Below are 21,440 nucleotides of genomic sequence, written 5' to 3'. Positions count from 1 at the left end.
ACAAATATAAGTCCATAACTTATTGGGCTTCAGGGTCTAACAGCACGTATCACCCCAAAGAATGGTTGTTTTAGCAAAGTATACCAACACACATGCCCAACCTTAGAGATGTATTCATCCAATTTCCAAGGTTATTGCAAATTTTCTTGTAGTAGATTAAAAATTAAATAATTCACAAAATTAACTTTTTCCATAGCTGTTCTATCAGGCTCTATCAGTCATCCCCTAGGCTTTTTCACCATTCACTCGAACAGTCAACCCTAAAGTCCACCTCTAAGTAAGTTTAATATATTTTTCATGAAAAGTTCTGTGTGGGTGACTTGTTTTGCCCCTTAGAAGACCCTATCCCTGGGAGGCAAGAACAAATAAGTTCTACATGTGGACAGTGGATAGTAGTTGTTCAATGAGTGCTTTCCAAATGAACCTCACATCAATCTGATTTTGCAATCCACATCATCTGTAGATCCTGTCTGAGCAGATAGGAAGCTTAGGTTATCAAACCTAAAAGCACTCTTCGGCATTTCAAGTATTAGTACATTTAAACTCTAGGCCTGGCAATATTTCTGAACCAAGAAAGACATTTCAGGTCAACCTGTCACTCTGATCCATTTCACATTAGATTTCTTTTTATTTTTTTTTAAGATTTTATTTATTTATTTGAGAGAGAGAGAGAGAGCACAAGCAGGGGGAGTGGCAGAAGCAGAGGGAGAAGCAGACTCCTCACTGAGCGAAGATCCCAATGCGGGACTCGATCCCAGGACTCTGAGATCATGACTGGAGCCAAACACAGACACTTAACCGACTGAGCCCCCCAGGCACCCCAATTTCACATCAGATTTCTCATTGTTATCCTTTGACATTTGATTAAGGATGCTGAAGAATTTTAGTATAGAAAAATTCCCCCAAATCCATCATAATTAAAATAACTGAAGAAAATACTAAAAAGCTGACTCATTTGCAATAATCTGAAAATTAGTGTATCTATAGACAGTTCTAAAGATCTTCGCTAGCAGGGGAAGCCAAGGAGGAAGGAAGCATGGAAACATGGATACATTGAATATAGCAGAAACAATTGCTCACCAAAGCTTGTTTACCTTGGAAAGTCAGCCTGAGGGACCAGAACATTCTGGATGATATTGACCAAGATATCTTTGGGTCTTTCAAAGAGATTGTAAAAAACAATGGACTAAGAAAAAGGCAAGGTTGAAGAAGATTTCACTTAATTCAACTAATATTTGGAGAGCATCATTTATAGATGTGCATCTTCTGAATTAAAAAATCAGAAACAATCTTTTGAGATGTGATGAATGTAAAACAGCTGTTTGTAAGAGGACAAATACTGAGAATGAATATATGAAGACAGTGAAGTAAGGGAAACAAACATTACATGATTACATTAAAACACATTTAGAGCACAATTTCATTACAACAGTCAGTACAGCCTCTAGTCAATTGCAGTCTCTCCCAGACCAACTGCTTTGCACCCTTCATAGTCTTCCTTCATCAATTTTCTCTTGTTTTCCCCAGCCCCCACTCCTGCCATAGACCTTCCAGTGTCCTCTTCCTCTTCATCCTATTCAGACCAGCTTTTGGAAAATATTTGCTTAATTCATTCACAGAAATATGCTGTATGTGTTGTTCCCTACAAGAAAAACTCCAGACAAAGTCTTAGACCAAAGAAGCAAATCGTTAATGGTGGCACTTCTGCAAATTATCTAATAGAAAAGAAGTGTTATTTGGGAAAGATGGGGGAAGACTTTCCTGAATTATCAGCATTTTATCTTCTGCCCATGTTTAAGGTTGGGGCAGGGAGGTTGGAGTTGGATCTGTGTTTTTAGCAGCACCAATTACATAACATCAGGCAGATTCCTCAACCTCTTTCAGCCTCAGTTTCCCTTGACGCTGTCTTGTTATGTTTCCTCAATGAGTAAATCCCTTCATTTTCCATTTGCAGTGAGGGCAGTAGAACCTAGATCTTTAGAGTTTTCTTTAATTAAGTAGCTTTTAGCTGTCACCTCTTTCACTCCTCTTACCTTCACAGAAATCTGCTTAAACCCACTAAACTTCCTAATCACTCATCAAAAATAACCAGAAACTGAAGAGGAAAGTAGTCATTAAACCATATTCTAATTATAAGCATTTATAAACCAATTTGTTTCACTTTTAAGACCTATGGACTAGATGCATTTATTGCAATAAATAGCTCAATATTTGTAATTTAGCAGACACTTAACTGACTGAGCCACCGAGACGACCCCTATTTTACAATTTCATAGAGTTGATGCAAAGCCAAACTAATCAATGCTACTGAAAACAGCCAAGAGAAAAACAAAACAATAGACATTCCATAAGTAACTTGGAGATATCTGAGAGTTTTGGAGCTGGAAGGAGCTTTAATCATCAATAATAGCTCAAAATTTGTAATTTTTTGAGCTAGATGGAATAACTTTACTAAAAATATATTTTACTTGTACTAAAAAGTGTGAGCTTAAAGAAAAACTAATCACTATGTACACGATAGCTCTTGTTTCATTTGAACGAGGAATGTTCTTGTTCAAGTCACTCTTGTGTCACCAGGAGACTGTCCCTGGCTCTTTCAGTCTCAGAAGAGATGACTCAAGTTCTAAGCTACATACTCCACCCTGGAGTAGTAAGGTTTCTGAAAACCATGAAGCCTTGCATGTTGGGGACTGCAGGACAGTGACAATAATCATATATCACATTGTGTGGAGAGAGGAATATTCTGGCATTTTCAGAAGCCCCTATTAGGAAATAATGAAAACAATACAGATGTTCATGGATTTTTTTTTATACCTACCTGTGTGTGTGACTTTCCCCAGCAAATCATCCATGAGACATGGAGGGAAAGCAGAGCTGCCTATCTTCTGTTAACTTAAATAGTCTTCATATTTTATTTTTTTATTTTATTTTATTTCTTTTAAAGATTTTATTTATTTATTTGACAGAGAGAGAGACATCGAGAGCAGGAACACAAGCAGGGGGAGTGGGAGAGGGAGAAGCAGGCTTCCCGTGGAGCAGGGAGCCCGATGTGGAGCTCGATCCCAGGACCCTGGGATCATGACCTGAGCTGAAGGCAGACGCTTAATGACTGAGCCACTCAGCCGCCCCTAGTCTTCATATTTTAAAATATTAATTGCCAAAATTAAAATTCAAAACCTGTTTCCCAGTAAATTCTATATCAGAAGGCTTTCTGTAGTCTGAAAACATCAGGTTTCTTTGATGTGTTTTTAATTTAAGCTAGCCCAGTCATAACAATATTTTCACTGAGTATTTTTTTTCCATAGGCACTTACTCAACTGAGGCCAAGTTGAGTGGCCATTTTGCCGCTAGTTAATGCATGCAGTAAACTCTTTGGAGTCTAAGAATCTTCTTTTTCTTTTAATACTTTCTGTAATTTGCCTCGGGAATTATCTGGGGAACATATATTGAGATTTTCTCATCTTTATTTCTCATATACATAGTAGTAATTATAACTGTAAATAGAATTTTTGGTCTTTTTAAAATTGCATTTTTAAAATATTATCTGCACTCTGACACAGTCTCTTCCTTTAAATTATTTTAGTGGTAACTCTCATTTTTAAAATTAAGGGTAGTGATGGAAACATATGATTCAACTCCTAATTCTATCACCATCTATAACTGGGAGCAAGTGACTAATTTTTCATAACACATTTTTAATGACCTGTGAAGTTCAGTAGCTGAGTGAAAATAATAAGTGTGTTTTCTGCTTTTAAGGATATATAGAAATATTTCACTAGGCTAATTTTAAAAATTGAGATGTAACATTTGCACAAGGCACTCAAATGTCTATCTGACCTTGACCATAGCACACTTAATCCAGTTTTTTTTCCCTATTTTATAATGTCTTCTTTTTTTTTTTTTAAGACTTTATTTATTTGAAAGAGAGAGAGAGACAACACAAGCAGGGAGAGAGGCAGAGGGAGCAGACCAGGGAGCCTGATGTGGGGCTCAATTCCAGGACCCTAGGATCAGGATCTGAGCTGAAAGCAGACACTTAACTGACTGAGCCTCCGAGACGACCCCTATTTTACAATTTCATAGAGTTGATGCAAAGCCAAACTAATCAATGCTACTGAAAACAGCCAAGAGAAAAACAAAACAATAGACATTCCATAAGAAACTTGGAGATATCTGAGAGTTTTGGAGCTGGAAGGAGTTTTAATCATCAGCAAATAATAAACAAAAATTAAATTAACAAGAAAGGAATCCTGATTTCAAAGATGAGAAAAAGGAGACCAGATTGCTGGTATGACAGAGATCTCATTAATTTCAGAATCAAGTCTAGACAGCATGTCACTGGACATCCAGGCCGGTATTTATCCCACAATAATGATGGTTTCTCATTTTTTCAAGGATAAAACAATTTTGTAAACATCAGATCACCTATGGACATGGTGGATGTGATTTGCAATAGGAAAAGACCAAGCCTTTGGGTGTGTGTGGGAGAGGAAGGTAGACCTTTTGCTACCCCTTTCTATGAAGGTCATGCCTTCAAGTGCTTAGGGGAAGGTTTCTGATTCTAAAGTCTCTTAGGGAAAGACATGTCCATATCCTGACCCTGTGCCATGCTTAGAAGTCAATCTATGTTCTTCTAAGGCTTTGTGAAAATAATCATTCACTCCTTTGATTGGAGAGCCTCTTGCTTGGGAGTAGATTGTTGGGAAAGAGGCTCATTAAATGATAATACTACCTGGGAATGATAATATTCAGACAATGACAGTTACTTATTGTTGTAATTTTAAAGTTGTATTCATTGGGGTCTGAATTGCATAATAACTTCTAGGATGTAAAATCACAACATATACTGATTTCTTTATGTGCAGGGAGAGGGATTCTAGCCTAGGGTCCAGGGAGGCAAGACAATATTGAAGCAACTTTGCCTGTGGAAGGAGGGTAGAAACCTGAAACAAGGCTGGACACTAAGGACACAGCCAACCAGTAGGGAACGCCCCCCCCCATGAATGGGCATAATTAATGGACCCTAGTAGTAAATGATGTTGAATATCTAATGCTAGGTTTCCCATCTCTGCACTATAATTCTCTCATATTATCCTCCAGTCTTGGGTAAAGTTTACTATGCACCACAACCATCTTAACAATATCTTTGCTTTGGGCAACAAAGAGAGGACCCTGAGGACAATCCTAGTCTGATTTCAACTAGAGAGAGTTGCAGCAGCATCAAAAAAGTTGTAGGAAACAGTAGAAAGTGGGGATCAGAAAGACCAGAGCATCAGATGAGAAAAGTGAAGGTAGCACTCAGGATGGAGTCCTGGAATCTGAAGATTCTCAGAAATACTAGATGTGGGGGAAAAATAGTTTGTACATCCCGTAGTATGGCAGATACAACTTGTTCATTGAGATTTAATGCAAAATGATGCCTCAGGATTGAAGAATTTAGATATCTGACTGAGAAAATACATAACAGATGAAAAGGTACTATGAAATAAGTATTTCAAAGCAACAAATTCTCATTTTTATAACAACAATCTATATACATTTGGAAAATGGTAATATATACGGTATATGACAGTATTTATTTAGACACATATGCATATATGGCTTGTTCATGGCTCTATCAGTTCTGTAGAATCCTAGGAGACCAGGATCCCCACGTTGGTAAACACTGGACTATATCATAAATTGTCATCCTAGTGGCCAACAACCTGTCTCCTGTCTCCTGTAACAACTGGAACTTTAATCTCTAGTATGTAAGCTCTCTTCCACCTACCTTTAATTCACCCCTTCCTCCATGTAGAATTGCAGGCTATTCAAGCTAAAGAACTGTGTTCTTTCTTGAGTTCATGTAATCTAATCCTTTCAGCTGGCTCTCCGAGACTGAAAGGCTAGATAATCATAGTCAATGTTCATAGACAATTCCGGGGGGTCTCAGCAATGTATCTGTAGAATAGATTGCAAAAATCTCTTATGCTAGATTCCACCCCAATCCAGCCCAATCATTTGTTCAGTCCAGAGTCCTGGTAGCCTATTTTGAGCACTGAAAGCCCACCACCACTTGAGGGCCAAGGGCTCACACATTAGTGGTATTCTTCACTAGGCCTTATCCAAGCCTTATTTGTTAGACTATGATCATCACATAGCAAAGAATCATTCTTGTGTGACAAAAATAAAATGTCATTCCTGAAAATTCCAAATTATTTTCAGCAAGCCTGGGATGGAAAAGTCTCATTTAATTAGCAAGTGCAATAAAGATGTGACATTTACAAACTAATTATAACACATTTCCATTCTTCATTGGTACAGTGAATGATGACATATTGTTCTTTTATAGTTGCCATTTCCAAGTTTTAATTGCTTTGGTTTAATTGGTTTAATCCAAAAAATGTCAATTCAGTAATTACCACTATGCTGTTGGAATTAGCTTCATTTATTGTGAAAAAGAAAATTGACTTCAGAAAGGGAAAAACAATTATAATATAATACTAGAGGAAATACTATATCATTAAGATATTAAAAACAATGTTGTATATAACTGAAACTAGTTTATTTTATGGGGATAAAGAAAATGTTCTTGGGGCTCCTGGGTGGCTCAGAAAGCCTTCTGATATAGAATTTACTGGGAAACAGGTTTTGAATTTTAATTTTGGCGATTAATATTTTAAAATATGAAGACTAGGGGCGCCTGAGTGGTTCAGTCATTAAGCATCTGCCTTTGGCTCAGGTCACGATCCCAGGGTTGTGGGATCGAGCCCCACATCGGGCTCCCTGCTCCGCAGGAAGCCTGCTTCTCCCTCTCCCACTCCCCTTGCTTGTGTTTCCTCTCTCACTATCTCTCTCTCTCTGTCAAATAAATAAATAAAATCTTTAAAAAAATAAAAGGAAATGTTCTTTTTTCAATTCTAAATAATAATATACCAAATAAATAATCAAATATGTTTTTTTTAATAATCAAATATAAGTTAACTAATCCAGAATCACATTCGTTCTTTTATAAATTTATTAATTTGCTTGGAAAATATCTATTGAGTGCCAATTATATGACTGGCAAAACAGTTATATAACTACTTTCATGGAATCTAATGAGAAAAAAATAATGAATACAAATCCATGTATAAATACAAACTGTGGTCTTAGGTGAAAAAATAGTTTATTTTGTGAGTGTATCAGAACCTGATTCATTGACAAGATAAGCTGAGATATTAAGAAAAGGAGCTAGCTGGTTGATATAGAGGCAGAAGAAGAGTATTTCATGCAGAAGAGAAGAACATAGCACATTTCAGAAGCTGAGGGAAGGCCAGTGTGGCCTAAGCACAGAGAAGAAGGTGGAAAATGGCACAAGATGAAGTGGATCAGTTAACAGGGTCTACATCATTGGGGCATGTTAAGGATTTGTTCTATCCTAACAGCAATGGAAAGTCATCGACATTTTTGAAGCAATAGCATGGGATGATCAAAATTGAACTTCAAAAAGATCACTTCGGTGCAGATTGGAAAAGAAGAGTGTATTCAAGAGATGAGTTTGGAGACAATTGCAGTATCCCAGGTGAGAGATAATGACCAGTAAGAAGGTAGAGTTTATGCCTTCAATTTAACAATCCATAAAGTCTAAAGTTACTCGTGTTCTACAAGTGACCTATTTTCACAGAATTATACGTATCAGACTCAAAGGGAAAAGGGAGTGATAAAATAGAAGGTGTGCCTGCTTTAGAATGAAATACACCTGGTTTGACTCTGGTCTGAACTTTTGGCTCCACTACTTATTAGCTAAGGGACTTTATACAAGGCATTAAGCTCTCTGAGCCTCAGCTTTCACATCTTTTGAGCACAGAATACTACCTCCCACAGCTGAGAAGACTAAGTGTGACAACGTATGTGATATTCTCAGCATGTGGAAGGCCAGTTAGTATGAAGATCCCTGGGATGGATTGGCTGGTTTCCTCCCCTCATGTTAGAGATTCTCGAATTCCTTTTGAAACCGGTTCCTCCTCCTGGGTTTCTTTCTCCATGAACAGCACTAAAATCCACCCAGTTGCACAGGTCAGAAGCCTAGCAGGCATCCTTTTCCCTCACCTCCATGACCATCAAGTCATATAAACTCTATTCTCTAAATAGCTCTTTAGCTGATGGACCAACTACTGCTCTGCTCACTTTTTTACTAACCTAGTTAGGGGTACCACATCTCCAGATCGGATTATCCCCTTCACTATTTATCCTGCTTCAGTTTTCTTTTCCTCTTCGATTCTTAAATTCAGCCACACAAATCTAAAATCTCAGCTCTTCGACCATTCTCCTTAAGCCAAGAAAAAGTTGCCCAGGTCCTTAGCATGACTAACAACACCCTGTATGATCTACATTCTGCTTATATCCCAGACTTGCCTCTTGCTTCTCCTCCCCTGTGGTCCAGCAGCTGAGAGAAACTGCTCCCCACTGAGGATTTGTAGCTCTCAGAAATACTCCCTTCACCCCCAGACACAGGCCAATGGATGGATGCAGTTCCTCCTGGCTGGAGCATTCTCCTTCCAAAGCTTCTCTTTACCCAATCAATACCTACTCAAAACTGAGGCTTTGGCTCAGATAGCACTTCATCTGGGAGGTACTTTTCCTCCACCCGACTGTATCTCAGGAATGTAGGACAGCCTATAACTTGAATTTCATTATTAGAATGAACTGAGTGAGCACTCAAGTGGGGCCTGAAGAGTCTCGCTGGATTGGCACAAGTCACATAGGTTGGGGTTGGTAGTGTGAGTAGAAGACCCCAGTCTCCTGCTACACATTGCAGTGTCCCTTTCTCACCATCATGCCAACACCCACCTTATTCATCTCTGATTGCATTAGCTCTCTTCATTAAACCTTAGAAACATTCGCTTCATGTGGTTGCAAAAGGTTGCATACTTATCCTATGGGTTATGGTTTTTTCACTTGAAACAGACTGATGTCACTTCCTTTCCCAATATTTCTTTGACTCTCCTGACATGGTGGCTACTGTAACACTCTCAAGCACTCCTGCAGATTTGTTATACTGATCTCCTTCCCCATGACACTGTAAACTCTTCTGAAACTAGGACCATGCTAGCTTCATTTTACATCTCTGGTACCCAAGACTATTCTTGGGACACAGTAGTATTTAATATCTGTTGAACTTAATGGCACTCCAGAGCTAAATGGCGTCCAAAGGAGGGCAACTAACATGATGTAAAGAATGCTAAGAGAAAATAATGCAAGAGTGAAATGACAGACAAAAGCAATGATGCCTTTGCCATCCAGAGATAGCTGGAGAAAAAGCAGATGACTCTGGCTAAGATAAAGAATCAGGAAGGTAACTGAGAAGATGGTACCACTGCTGGAACAGGCTGCCTCTCCTGGGGAGTACCTTCAGTCCCTCAGTGGCCTTCCTGCCTCTTTGTTATTCAAGATAGAGAACTGGAGATGGAGAGGAAGAAGCTGTCACTTTCAGACAGCTGAACAGTTAAGTAGGAAAGCTGACTCATACAGCACTTTCTATGCCTGCTGGGAAGCCTACAGCCAGCACAAGAGTAGCTGGTTTCACAGGTTGCACGTTATTGAAATGGCAGAATCAAAGTCAACCGACTGCAATGGAAATGGAACTGAGCTGGGAACAGAAATTCAAAAGTTAGTTCTGGTCTTGTCCTGTGGCCTTCATCAGACCTCTGAGACTCATTTTCCTCCTCTGTGAAAAAAGGGTTTAAACTAGACGGTCTCTAACAGTCCTTTCTCACTCAGGGGTTCCACAATTTATGGGCTTGGCTTCATTTACTTAAAGCAGTTACCCAACCAAGGTAGAGAAGACTGCCAATCTGGTTAATGTACACAAATGCAGACATCCAAGCTTATCACCCCTGAAACTTGAACTGGACTAGTTGAAGCATTGACAAATAATGATATCCCCTCATCTACTTATGGGAAGCACAGCTATAAGCTTTATCAATTAAAAGGCAGAGATATGGTGAGGTTGTAGAGCAGTGGTTTGCAAAAATCAAAATCAGCATGGCAACTTGTTTAAAACACAAGTTGCAAAGCCTTGTTCCAGATCTGCCAAATTGGAATCTCCAAGATGGTGCCCTAGGAATATGTATTTTGTACAAAGTTCCCTTGTGATTTGATAAATCAACCACTTTGAGGCTCTTTTTTTTTAAAGATTTTATTTATTTATTTGACAGAGAGACACAGCGAGAGAGGGAACACAAGCAGGGGGAGTGGGAGAGGGAGAAGCAGGCTCCCTGCCGAGCAGGGAGCCCAATGTGGGGCTTGATCCCAGGACCCTGGGATCATGACCTGAGCCGAAGGCAGACACTTAATGACTGAGCCACCCAGGCGCCCTGAGGCTCATTTTTAAAAGAAAATTTGTGTTTCTCAAAGAGTAGCCTGTAGGTCATTTTCATGTGACTTATCTGAGATGCGCTTTAAAAATATCTGGGAATTTGGCCAAAAATCTCCATTCTCACAATTCTTTCAGTGATTTTATAAATAATTTATATACACAGACAAATGAAATCATTATGTGGGCAAAACCTCAAAGTCTATGAAACAATATAGTAAAGATAGGAAATTTTGATTGCAGTAGGTTATTTCAGTATTATTATTTATATTGTATTGTTTCATCATTTCACTTAATCCCCATACAAGTCTATAATATAAGCATTTTTAACTTCATTTTACTGATAAATGGAAGCATTAAAGAATTCAGGTAACTTGCTCAAACACACAAGATTCAAATATGGATGCATTGGAACTAAAAATTAATGTCACGTAGCTAGGAAACCACCTATATTGTGACAGAATGTGTAATTAAGATTTCAGTACACCTTTTAATTAAACAATTTGCTGAGATCTTATCTGATGAAGCAAGCAAGAAATATGTCTTAGTTCCTGTTGGTTGGTTTTATTAGCTACTACACAAGTGTTAATTCCATTATAATAATCATAGATTACCCAAGATAAAATGACTATTAACTACTAAGCAACAAAGTTTCAGGGATGTCCTAGAATCATAAAATGATCTAAGGTAGTCATCAATTCTAGTCAACAATCTTCAAACACAAGTATTTACAGTTGAGAAGCCCAGAAGTATGCTAAGCTCTTACCACCTAGTGAAGAACCCACTCAGCTCCAGACCTTAGTTACCTGATTTCTTCATTAATCTCCCTTTACTCCATGGGCTCTAGACTCTGCTCTTAACTCAGTATGACAACTATTTGTCTTAGTGCTAAATAGGACTACATTAGATTTCAAATGTCTTTCAGGGAATAAAATATTAAATGCTGTTGCTACAGATACACTTTTAGGACAAAGCTTTTTTTTTTTTTCCTTCTCATTGAGTCTTCTCAACTTATCTGATAAAATACATGCTTGTAGGGCGCCTGGGTGGCTCAGTCGGTTGAGCGACTGCCTTCGGCTCAGGTCATGATCCCAGGGTCCTGGGATCAAGTCCCACATTGGGCTCCCTGCTCTGCAGGGAGCCTGCTTCTCCTTCTCCCGCTCCCCCTGCTTGTGTTCCCTCTCTCGCTGTGTCTCTCTCTGTCAAATAAATAAATAAAATCTTTAAAAAAAAAAATACATGCTTGTAAAAAGATGTGATTGTCTTGACTTCTTGCTAAATTGAAGCAGGAAGGGTCTCCCTGATTCTCTGTTCCTGAGTTGGCCAGTTTTGGATCTAGCAGAGTAAAAGATATTTCAAAAATATGATGAAACTGACTGAATCTTAGCTATTATGAGACCTACCTTTGATCTTGTAAAAACTTTCACTGAAAGTGTAATTGGAAAATACAAAGTCGTCTGAAGCCATGTAACTTTTAACAGAATACAAATTCTTCCCTTTCCTGTGTTCACACCCTACCCTTTTCCTCTTCCTTCTCATTGATGTTACAGACTTCCTAAAATATGTGGACACACAGATATTTTCACAAAGGGGAAAAAATAATGAAAATGACATCAAGAAACAGAAATTGCCAAAAAATAAGTCAAACATTAACTAGGTGTAGATAAATTTGATGACGGTTTTCTGACCGAGGTTTTGGTTTCTTTGTTTTTTGAGAGGTGATTTTCTGTGTGTTTTACTCTCACTCAAATTTTGCATGCCAACTCAGATTGTATAAGCTATATCCTGTCAAGTGTATTCCTGAAGGAGCCAATTTTTCCATAAAATCAATATCTAATTTTCTAAATAAAGAAAAAAGGATACTTACAAGTCTCTGATTAAAATATGCTGTTATTTCTAAGAGGTTTAGGAAGAAATTCTGATAAACTTTCTTTCCTGTAAATTAATTAAAAAAAAAAGCTATTAAGAACCAGAAAAGGAATAAATTCAGTTAGATTAACAAATTTTATTTATTTTTTTGAAAGATTTTATTTATTTATTTGAGAGAGAGAGCATGAGCAGGGGGAGGGGCAGAGGGAGAAGCAGACTCCACGCTGAGCAGGGAGCCTGGGATCATGACCTGAGCTGAAGGCAGACACTTAACCGACTGAGCCACCCAGACGCCCCTAGATTAACAAATTTTAATCATTTTGTTTTTATAGAGTTACAACTGGCAAATACCAGGACTTGACTTTCTTAAGAAAAGCAAAACCTCCAATTCTACAATAAAACTTTCTGTTAAAAGTCAAAAAGCCTTCATTCCAAGTAACAGGTGTTAGTACTCTTCTAGGACTATTGCAACAACATCTTAAATGACTCTTCTTGTTAGCATTCTTGCTTCCTGCAACTCCATTCTTTACTCAGATGTCAGATGGAATTATTTCAAAGTAAATGTGCTCATAGTCATTCTATAATTAATCCTTCACAGCCTTCCCATCACCTACAGGATCGAGTCTAAGCCCTTTTACAGCATGTATGGTGCCCTCCAGGAGTTGACCCCAATCCACCTCTCCTTCATTTTCACCCATGCCCAGCCTGCATTAATCCTAAAGTTCTGGGGTCATACCCAGCTAACAGCACCCCTTTGCCTTATTTATATTGCCCCTGTGACTGAGGTTCTTGACCTCGATCCCCTCCCTATCCCCTATTTATCCATTCAGGGTTAACTTGGGCACCCCTTTCCCAGAAGACTTCTCTGCCCCTCAGGCTAGTACATTCCCTCCCCTGTGTTCTGAAACACTGGTGTATCTCCATTATTGAACTTATAAACTTCTGATTACTGTCTTCCCATCTCCACCTCACACAATTTTCAAAGCCTTTTGAGGACATTGGCTGTGACTCATTCCTCTTGCACAACATTTTGTACATGGTAGGAGAAATAAAATAAATATCTGTTGAATGTCAAGGTGCATGAGGTATTTTTCAGACTCAGCGCTGCCTGAATGCATACTTTATCACTGTGAAAGAATTTTAAAATCCAAAATGAACATCTTTTAACTTTGTTCCTGTACCCAGCTTCCCATATGGTTTGCACTGTTCCTCTCACTCTGTATCTGGGACTATTTCCCTTCCATTGAGTCTAATTTGTTCAAGCCAAATATATGGAACTGAGAAGAGGAAGAGAAAAATAAATGAAAACACGATCATGGGGGAAGTTGTAATTAAAATAAAAATTTATAAGCTTCAAAATTTATGTAATATAATGTAAATATTCACCCCTAAAAACAAGATTACAAAAACATACTTTTGTAGTCCTAATTTTTTTCAAACATCTGCATACAGCTCTTGGCAAAGATCTAGTAGAAACTGTAAACAAGAACCCAATTTAAAGTCAGTTTGATAAAACTAAACATTGTTATTTGTGTCTTTCAAATGCATGTTTTAAAAAATCCCTATTGTATACCTTTACCAAATTAGTGTTTTCATTTTATGAATTCCCACTATTTCTGCCCATTGTAATAGAACCAAGAAACAAAAAAAGAAATAGTATGCTGACATAATTATTTTTCCCTCTCTACCTCTTTGCAGCTTATGTTACGTCCAAGTATACTTATGGGATGGACTTTGAAAATAATATTCCATACATATTTTTGATAACTCACACTCATCAAAATTTAGATTTACGAGGGATATGCTAAAGATTAAGAGACTGGGAGAGTCTCTACTTATCCTTAGTTACCAACTATCAACAATTTTACTAACAAAAGAGCAGTAATTTCTGAAAAGGTTTCAAGAACAGTGGCATGCCCCTAACAACAACAGAATTGTTTTGAGTATACATCTCCTTTTTATGAATATTTCTTTTTATAAATTATAAGTAACACTCTACTAATAGACTAATATGTTATATGTTATATTATAAATTATCATATATATTAGATACATTGACAGAAATGTAAAATGAAATAAAAATAATATAACTGGGTATTCGACTATGTTCTTCCTGAACTTCAGTATAAGATGCACAATCTGTAGGACATTGTTATTGCACAAGGTCTAATTTTCTCTCCTACCTCTCTTAGAACTACTATTAAATCTAGAGAAAACACAGTGTTATACATGAAGGCTAGGAGATATTCAAGGCAGTCTCACCAAAGGGTGTTTGTTGCATGCCTGACAAAGAGTAGCAGATCAAGGTGTGGGTAGGTCAGCAGAAATCCATCATATCAGAACTACAGGTACACTCAGAATTGTGAATCATCTAGTCCAGTGATTCTCAAACTATTTTTTAAATACTTTTTTTCCAAATGAACTCTTTAGCAGATGGCCAATATGTAAGACAGATACACGCAGAACTGCTCCGGGTAAAGCAGCTCCCAGGCTCTACCCACTCTCTCCTCTTCCTCCTCTCCTCCTCCTCCAGAGATGTAGTCTGAAAATGACATAACCACTCTGCCATTAGAGACGAGGCTACCAGGCTAGAGATGGAACAAGAGCAGCCATTTCAAGACAGAATGTAATAAAGCAGCTAAAATTACTCAAACTGGCCACTTGTTCATCCTCCCATTTAATGCCCCTGCCTTGTTTTCATGGAATGGTTTCCTTGTGTATCCTGATCTGATCTCAGTTGTAAATGTAAATACTTAAAACCATGATGATCTGATGGCATTTAAGATAATTTTTGGTTCTAGTGTTTGGTAAAATAATGAGTATTTATTTTCTCTTTGAAATAGATATATCCTCACTTGAAAGTTTTAATGACTCAAGCAGCCAGCCATGTCGATATACAAATAATTTACATAAAGAAGAAGGATCCAGCGCACTTCAAACACAAGATTTCAGGAGGTCCCTGAATCCTCAGAAATCAAGATAAATAATATTTAATGCAATTTTTTTAAAAAAAATCAAAATTAGTGACTAAAACTAATTAAAAACTCAATGATGAAACTCTATGATGAAAAAAAAACATCAAAAATCTAAATAAAGATTTGACCCTGTATTTGTACAACTCAGCTTCATATACCTTGCGCTAGATCTGGACCTGGTCCAGCATCTTCTCTGAAAGAATAAAGAACTAAATATAAAAATAATGTCAGATTAGTTGTATTAAGTAAATATCTGTCTCTATATTACCTAGGATTATAGAAAAAGAAGAAAATGCAGTCTGGAAGACAAAGTCCAAACAAGGTGTGTTCTATGATATACATCTTCACACCTCAGTCTGCAGGACTAAGCATGAGGTTCATGTGTTTGGGAACAAAGAAGCAACTGGACAATTGTAACACATGAGGTAATCTTTAGTTCCTGCTTGCATTTGAGCAATTTTACAATTTCAATGAGCTACTAAATCTAGTTATAGCTGCTTCAATAAGCATTCTTCTATTTTCATTTTGTTTTTAAAAGCAAATCATAGTTTTAAAATGCATAAAAACCTGAAAGTTGAAAAGTGTCAAGTGAACATCATCTGATTCCTAAAAGCAAATTAACCACTTCGACTGCAAGACCTCATTTCAAAAGGCTGTTCTTAAAATGTATTTAACCTCTCAAGCATGACAATGGTGAAAACAAGCTTCAAAGAAATGAATCATTGTGACATTAGCAACTATGTACATTCATGAAGATGTTTCCATCCACAGCACCAGTTTAGGAAAATAAATGACTCCGTGTCTGACACAGAGTAGGCACTCAACACATATTTACTGGATAAATCAATGAATCAATGAATCAATGAACTTTGAAAAAAAGATTAGAAACAGGTAGAATAGGACCAGATTACAAAGAGCTTCGAAGGTTAAGAGCAAAGTTTAAACAAGAGGGGGAAAAAAGCGGCTCTTTAAAGAAAGAATGGGTGGTTTGATAATGAGCCATCAGTAAACCCAGCTAATAGTCACCAAAAGTAATCTTGGCAATGGGCAATAAAGACCCGCCATAGGGTAAAGACAATAGAATTGGAGTAAGGAAGGTGTAGCAGATGCTGCTGGTTGGCTCCCGAAGTTCTTCTCCTTGTCTTCTGTAGAAAGAGGAAGTTTAGCTGGGCACATAGCTAAGGACCATATAACCAAGCCTCCCATGCTACTAGATAAGGCCATGCAACTGGATTTTGCCATTTAAAGATGGGCTCTGAGAAGAAGTAATGTATTTCATTTCTAGGTTATACCCTGAAAGAGAGGAGAATGTGGCTTCTGCCTCCTCTTGTCCCCTTTTTGAACACTGGTATGTACCTGTGGTGCTGAGCCATCGTTAATCAAGCACACTAGGACAATCAAGACTTTGGGGATGACAAAGCAACAGAATCGAAGGAGCCTGCATTCCTAACACGGCCATGCCTCTCTTCCACCCCTGTACCAACGACCTGAGCTGTACACAACACAGAACTACATTTACGTCGTGTTTAATCCAGCTAGTTTGGCTCTTTGTGATAACTGGTAAACTGATCTCTTAACTGATAAAGATGAATCTAAAAAACATTTCAAAATGGAAAAATCTGTGGAACGTGGGGATAGCTACAGTGAATGAAGGAAAGCAGTAAGCTGAAACAATTCCAAGGTTTTATGTTTGGGGAACCAGGAGAGTAGAACCACTAACAAAATAACAGGTGAGGAGGAGAGCTGGTGACATTTAAATGGTCCCAACGGAGCCCAGGGGAGGTGAACGGTAAGTCACTAGAACTATGAGCCTGGGACTCAGGCAAGAGGAGAAAACTGAAAATGGAAATTTCAGCAATTTTGTATAGAATATAGTTGAAAAGATGAGAATTGATAGAATCTCAGGCTCAGAGAGATCAATGTGTCAAAAACTGAGTAACAGATATTCTCCCAGAAGGCAGGAAGAAGAAGCAGTAATCAGCAAAGGCAAAAAAAAAAAAAAGTTTGTTTTTATCTTAATAAGAGAAGGGTAATGATTTGAAATCATGGAATAACAGAATTAACCTTAATCCAAGAAGACAAACAAATTTAAGAGGGATTTGATGTAGCTTATACTTCTTAAATCCGTTTAAAGTTCTCATGAAAAATTAAAGCAAACATTTCTTGAAATAAAAAGCATTAATCATAGGGTTCTGAACAAGCCAGGTCTCAATCGTGCTTTAGTTTCCATTTAAATGTCCAGAATCCCAAGACAAAAAAGAACAAGCGACAGGTATGTATACCATTTTCTCTTTTCCTTATTCTCACAGTAGAGGAAGGAACGAGATGACAGGAGTAAAGGGAGTGGAAGCAGAAGTTTTGCTACTGTTCTCATCCTTTCTACGAGGCTGATGTTTAGAAATGACAAAATGAAACAAAAGCCTCCTCCCCAACTTTTATTAAGTTACATTCAAAGACGCAGTGGACCTCAATTTCACTTTGGATCTAAATTTAATTCACAGTGGATCTAAATTTATGCTTTGAAATTAATACAAGGTTGGCAACAGGCAAGTCAACTGTGACATCTAAGAGTCTGGGAATCTGTACCACTTGCCAGATGCATTCCAATTACTGGAAGATCACCAGCATTTCAGAATATTCAGGCAGCGTTGTGTGCCACACTCTTAGTTAGTTCTTCCTTCCCACCTGGCCACTGCCACCCACCCAGGAGGACATTTTTTAGGGAGCCGTCGGACCAGAGATTCTGTTCTTCATTCCACTGTCCAGCACTATCCACTTCAGACCGATGACAATAACTATATTAGCTTTTTCGTAAGATTTTTCTTAAAAAAAAAAATATTTTCTCCCTAGCTTTAGGCTGCAGAATGTACATTGTAGTTACCCAAGGACATCAAAATTCCAGGATTCTTTACCATTATATTTTCATTGAAACCAATCATACGAATTCACTTTGTATGAAGAATTGATATTCCCCTCCTTTCCTTTGAAAAGAAATCTGTTAGTAATCTCTTCCTCTTTTCCTCTTCACATACTGACTGCATTATCCATGGTCTTTACATGGGGGTTAGTTTTTGTCCTTATTGTTTCTAGCATTATACTTGAGTTGCATAATCTTTTTCAAAGTTCTTAATACTGGCTCGAACTGAGGGATTCTACCCTCCCCCTTTTTTAAATGTAACAACCAGACATTACTATTTATTCCTCTAAGTAAATCAGGGTAGAAAGGCTTGCCCTAAAATGACCTCTCTTTTATAAATGGTTGCAAAATACCTGAAGAAAAGTTACTGTACACCATCAAAGTAGCTTGGGGCAAAAAAAAAAAGCTTTCTTTTAATCTTGAGCTGATAGAAGGGAAGAATGTGTGTGTGTATCAGGGGCGGGGGCAGGAAGGAGGACTGTGTGTAGTTGCATACAACATGCAAAATTGTCATGCTTCGCTCCCATCTGTCCTGCACATCTCCTCAGGTGTGGCTTGTGTGGGTCAAAAATTCCTGGCATCGAACATATAGACTGAAAGCCACTCTGCTCACTCAGGAAAGCCCCTTTCTCTACCTCCTTATCATGGTCATAGAAAAACCACCTCGCTAAAGCACCAGTTGCGCATTTATTATAAACTAACTACTCACTGTTTCTTAATTTTGCTTGCCACGCTTCAGTAAAGGAAGTTATGTTTTAAATTTTCCCAACAATATTAAACTTCTTAGCCTGTCTTACTTTCTTGCTTCTGTCACTGTCCTCGAACACCAGGAAAGAACTTCATAAGTCTCAGATGTGTTCCAAATGATTTACAACATCTTAATAGGTATAACTGGGGCTAAAGAGAACACTGTTAGGCATCACAGTTAAGAACGTAATTTCAATGTTAATTAAAAAAATAGACTTAAAATTTTAAGTGCTAACCCCAATACTCTTATATTCATACTAGTATATTTAGATCTGGCATTTATGTTCACAAAGAAAGCCAATGAAAATGATGTTATATATGAAAGTGAATATACCAATGCGGGAGAGAAGGCAGTTAACAATTGTGGAGTGTTCGTGATTTTCCAGATGTCTTAAACATTCTCACACTGAATCCTTACAAAAGCCCTCGAAAGTAGATATTAATACTATTGGATGCCTGAAAGAACCTGTGGTTATAATAGAGCCAGTACCAAGCAGTGTCAAGATTGGGACCCATGTCTGCCTGACACCAAGTCATACTGTCTCAAGAACAGCGGTGTCACTTGATTAATTCAACCCACAGGAGCAGCAAAAAGTAAATATGTGGAAAATATGCCATATTTTTTTCAAAGTGGTTTTTATAGGACATTCTGTTAGCATTGTATTTTAATACCAGATGCTCCACCCTCACCTTGATGAGATCAGTAACCTATTCAAAGGAGTCAGCTCTGTTTTTTTAGAAGCATAGCAATATCCTTGAAAGCAGTTCAGGACAGCACTGGATGATGGACATGAAGGAGGGCATGTGATGCAATGAGCACTGGGTATTACATAAGACTGATGAATCACTGAACTCTACCTCTGAAACTAATAATACACTATATGTTAATTAATTGAATTTAAATTCAAAAAAAAGACAAATTAACCAACGTTAAAAAAAAAAAACCCTGGGGCGCCTGGGTGGCTCAGATGGTTAAGCGTCTGCCTTCGGCTCAGGTCATGATCCCAGGGTCCTGGGATCGAGTCCCGCATCAGACTCTCTGCTCCTTGGGAGCCTGCTTCTCCCTCTGCCTCTCTCTCTGTGTCTCTCATGAATAAATAAATAAAATCTTTAAAAAAAAAAAAAACCCGTGTTGCCATCCTCCCATATCTACCAGAAAGTGATTTCACAGACTCTTAGAGTAAGGGGTGCGAAGTGGACGAGGAGTACCAAGAAATAGATCCTCAATTTTAAATAATATATATTATTAAATATAAAAATATTACAATATATATTATTCTATATAAATACATTTATTATTATTATTATTATTTAGTGCCTTTTTGGGCAAGACAAGATGCTTTCATGAAATGGACATAATGACCTCTTACAAAATAGTAAAGCCTTCGGACTGCATTTTCTCTATCTGCATAGACAGCCTGTGGGAGCTTTAAGGGTTTTTGCAAAGTAACCTTTCTTGAAACTTGTTGAGAGGCAGTGTCAAAGGCGGGAACACTGGGCCAAGAAGTCAGACAGTCCAAAAGGTTTGGTCAGAGAAGGCTAAAGCTGGGACAGATTCTAGTACTAAAGACAGTATAATGCTATGCACATGAGCTTTGGAGCCAGACTGTCTCTAGAACTTAATAGCTGTGACTTGGATAACTCCGGCCCAACTTTCTTTATTTATAATGTGGAAAGAAAACTTCTGCCTCCCAGAATATGTTATGAACGTTCAATGAGACAATGTCTGAAAAGTACTCAGTATAATGCCTAACACATAGGAAGTGCTTAAGAAATGATAGTCTTTATTAGGAAGTTCCTAGTACCCAAGGAGAAACTGTACTTTAGAAGGTTAAGTGACTAGCACAAGATCATAGGCCATTTCTTTATTGTGGGGGGAAGGGAATATAAACTCAGCTTCATCTAAAACCAAATTGCTTCTAAATAACCAATTACCAGGGCACCTGGGTGGCTGTCAGTTAAGGGGCCTACTCTTGGCTTACAGGTCAGGTCATGATCTCATGGGTCCTGCGATCAAGCCTTGGCTGGTGGTCGGCGCTCAGCAGGGAGTCTGCTTGAAGACCCTCTCCCTCTGCCCCTCTCCACATGCTCACCTGCTCCCTTGCTCTCTCTCTCTCTCTCTAAATAAATAAATAAATAAATCTTTAAAAAAATTTTTAAATAAATAACCAATTACCAACATAGGACCAGAAAAGTTCTGAGAAAGTTTCAAATGAACTTTAATTATTTTTTTCACTAACAAAACTGACTTTACGGCTAACTCTTTTTTTCTCTCCCTGACCTCCATTTCCTTTCAAATCTAACTGTGTGAATTCCTGTGTGATTTTGATTCTGTTAGTTCTTGGGCTAAAGGTCTCCTTCTTGCATCTACTTTGTCCTGATATTCTTAGTTATGGCTATTTCTTTCTCCTATAGTCTAGGAAAAACACACATGAAAGAGAAATATACAGAGGAACATTATTCAAAAGGCATTTATCTTTGCTCACTATTTAACATGCTGCAGATTTAGATGTTTCTATCTAAATAAGATACAGAATGTCAGTCTCAGATTTTAGAATAATATTAAGGAAAAAAACCCTGAAATAGCATTTTGAGA

General features: G+C 37.8%; 1 protein-coding gene across 2 annotated transcripts in view; it reads right to left on the bottom strand.

Moving 5' to 3' along the window:
- The window catches only part of PKIB (cAMP-dependent protein kinase inhibitor beta), a 102,738-nt gene that overhangs the window by 29,499 nt on the left and 51,799 nt on the right, over nt 1-21,440 (bottom strand). The window contains exon 3 of one of the 2 annotated variants that reach the window (XM_034990483.1): nt 12,204-12,271. The exons of the other annotated variant lie outside the window; for it this stretch is intronic. The gene's annotated coding sequence lies outside the window, so the exon portion shown is untranslated. The remainder of the gene's footprint in view (nt 1-12,203; nt 12,272-21,440) is intronic. 2 annotated transcript variants of the gene reach the window in all.

Source organism: Mirounga leonina, unplaced genomic scaffold (assembly GCF_011800145.1).
Source record: "Mirounga leonina isolate KUSES-001 unplaced genomic scaffold, KU_Mleo_1.0 Mir_53, whole genome shotgun sequence".
Lineage (NCBI taxonomy): Eukaryota > Metazoa > Chordata > Mammalia > Carnivora > Phocidae > Mirounga > Mirounga leonina.
This window is presented reverse-complemented; position numbering and strand designations above follow the sequence as displayed.